Source organism: Rosa chinensis, chromosome 7 (genome assembly GCF_002994745.2).
Source record: "Rosa chinensis cultivar Old Blush chromosome 7, RchiOBHm-V2, whole genome shotgun sequence".
Classification (NCBI taxonomy): Eukaryota; Viridiplantae; Streptophyta; class Magnoliopsida; order Rosales; family Rosaceae; genus Rosa; species Rosa chinensis.
Window position 1 is genome coordinate 7,062,347 of NC_037094.1, and position 3,271 is coordinate 7,065,617.

Sequence of the window (3,271 nt, forward strand, 5' to 3'; positions counted from 1 at the left end):
AAACCTTTTATACTGCTACTACAACATGAAGTTGCGGCTGTGAGATAAACAAGCAAAGAATAATGTGGTCAATGAAAACAACTATATAGATCTACTTCATGTTGCAAGCGAGCCGCTTGATAATGGCATTGATCCACTTCATGATTGGATTATGCATGCATACCTCGATGATGAAGCTGGAAGATCTCTTTCACAAGTTGTAGAAACTGCAACAAATGTTGGAATCAACGTAGAGAAAGTCTTATATGAAAAAGTTGTTAAAAACCCAGAAGATAATTCATATAGTGATGATGCGTGGGGTGGTACAGCAACTCCAGATAGTTCTGATGATGGTGGAGAGGGTGGGAAGCGGAACAGGTGGTGGAGGTGAAAGATATGAATATGGACAATCTTTTGTGGATCGAGGATTCCAATTTACCTATGAAGGTAATTTTGATCATACCACCCAAGATGAAGACCACGGAGTGAGAACGGGCTGGTTATGGTGCTCAAGAGAAGACCCGATATGGGAGGAGGACTAGAGGTGCAACTGATGATCAATGTACCCCATCTGATGTTTCTTTAATTGCCTTAAGTTTTGACTCTATCAATTTAGGCACAGAGCGCAGTGGGATCTCAAATGAATCTCATGAAGACAACAATCAATTTGGTTACGATGCTTATGGATATAATCAATACGGAGAAGTATATGATCAGTCATCCAGTTGGGTTCATTCTTATTATTCCCTTATATGGGAAACAGTTGGCAACTCTAAATAGATCTATAACTATCATGTTTATCACTACAATTCGCACTATATGAATCATATGTCTTAGTATGATTATTGCATTTTCGTATACCAGTGAGCGGCTTTTCAACCGCCTAGAGTCTCTTTTTGGATGTAGATAAAGTTGACATTCATATATATTTATATGTAGTTCTAAATTTCTAATAAATTGATTTTTTTTCAAAAACGACATGTTGTTACCTTGTATCCCTGATATTTTTGATATCTCCCTTTTTTAAAGTACCAATACATATGAAGATACCGATACATATGAAGATACCGATATTTAAAACCTTACTTCTAGGCATAGTTAACCCAGGCGGATAGATACCAAATCAGAGATGGGAATCGATTTCATTTAGAATTGGAGAAGGAGACACCTTCTTGTACTCATGATAAAAAAGAGGGCTCCGTCGCTGGGCTCTATATCCCTCCTCCTACGCTCAGAATCTGAAATTGCTCCCTTGTGCGCAGGAATAGGGTAAAGATCCCAACTTTGTCATCTCTCTCGGCTGGGGTTACGTTAATTTGAATATTTGACCAGATTTCCAGATTTTTCTTTGCTGCTGTAGGTTCAATTTCCCATTATGGCTCTTGATCGATTAGTCAGTGTGCAAGAACGGAAAGCTGGTGCAACTCCTCTACTGGTACAACCTCTCTGTAAATGCTATGACCCATCAAATATGCTTTTCCTCCTTTGTTGACCATGTACCACTACCTCAAATATTTAACATTATAATTGCCAACATGCATCTCTTGCTTATAACATAAAGCAAGTTCAAGAATAATTAAAGCCTTGTTTTCGTCTTCTTGTTAGCATGATTCCAAAAACAATTATATTTGTTCCCAGCTTACACCCACGGTCTCAAAGAAACCATATGACTTTGCCTCTGATCATTTATTAAGTAATCAAAGCTTGACTTCATCTGATCACACTCATAGCCTCAAAGGATTAATTAATCTGCCATCACTTGTCTTCTTGCTAGTGAGAAACAGCAACTTAAAAAATGGAACAATCATCACTTGTCTTCTTGCTAGTGAGAAACAGCAACTTAAAAAATGGAACAATTAAACTTTTCTTCCTGTTCTGTTATAAACCATGTTTGGCATTTGTTGCATTACATCAACGCTTCAAAATAGCCAACCAAATTAATTACATTCGTCACCGCTTCACAAAGCATTTGCCATTACAACTTAGCTTGTCTCATCTTGTATTTCTTGTTAATTAAATCCACACAGCTTTGTTTTTCAATTAACAATTCAAAGCTTTCATATGTGCAGCCTTAGTTGACTGCCAAGTCCTGTTGCCAACTTGTGGTGGTGCAAGGCTTTTGCTGTGGTGGAAGAAGGAAAGAGAAGCAGAATAGAAAGCTTCTTGTGTGATTTGTATCACTGAGTTTGAAGGAAGTAAAGATGGCATTTTGTGCAGATTCTTTTAGCATCGGAACTTGGCCGATCATGAACGACCTTATGTTCCAGTGCTAGAAATTGCAGCAGCCAAGTGCGTTAAGATTCCGCCCGTTCGTGAACGACCATGTACGTCTCAAAGCAGGAGCAGATCACATGAAGGTTGGCCGTTCATGAACGACCATGTATTTCTTGGTAGCTTAAGAGAGACTCAACAAAAGAAAGAAGGTTGTTCGTGAACAGCGTATCTTTTGTTGACAGCAAGCATTCTGGACAATATATCTCCCTGTTAAAGATGACAAGTACAGCAAGGATGCATTGTATACTTGAGCTTCACCTTTGAATTGTTGACGGAAGGACCTGTTTGGCTCCAAAACCAATATGGGTGCAAACTGTCTCTTTTGAGCGTGTGCGCAGGCATGCCAGCACTGTGGGGTGCAGTCATCGAAGAATCCCTTGACCTGACTTCTTGATCAAACGATGTGGATGAGGAGAGCACCAACCTCGTCACAAGGTTCTTTTCTCTGCTTTCCGGAAAATGACTTTTTGCCTTACGGGTAAGGGCTTTGGTTGTGATCTCTTCGCGTCACCAAATCGATACTCAACGTTGTAGGTTGAGCAGACCAATCAATGGGAAGTTTGGAGAAAGCACGGGTTTGCTAAAAAGTATCTTTAGCTTCGCTGGGTTGCGAGGGCGTTACCCTTGCTTCGCTGGGTTGCAGGTAGGTTTGCTCCAGAGAGACTTTGATAATCGCTGTGACTAGTTGATTGAAGAGTTGTCTTTTTGTATCGCCTTTAGCCTCTATATATATGCTGTAGATTCACTTCCTAATAGGAATGAAATACTATATTTTAGGCCACAGTTATTGGCCTTTGAATCAAATCAAAACTCTTAATAGTTTTGACAATAATTAATAATTATCCTCCTCTGGACGTAGCTAAAATATAGGCAAGGTTAATTGTCTCTTGGAGACCTGGACGTAATCTTCTTGGATGCAAACAGTAGGATCTGCACGTATCTTAATTACAAATATATTGTCGTGCGGACTCTGGTAGCTTAGCGGCATGCAATCTTTAATTGCATGCATATATATATA

General features: G+C 39.4%; 1 long non-coding RNA gene across 1 annotated transcript; it reads left to right on the top strand.

Moving 5' to 3' along the window:
* The first annotated feature begins 1,102 nt into the window (after positions 1–1,102).
* On the top strand, positions 1,103–2,647 carry LOC112175538. The gene is made up of 3 exons (XR_002926490.2): positions 1,103–1,248; positions 1,340–1,414; positions 2,049–2,647. It is a non-coding gene; the product is annotated as an uncharacterized LOC112175538 (long non-coding RNA).
* Positions 2,648–3,271: the final 624 nt, after the last annotated feature.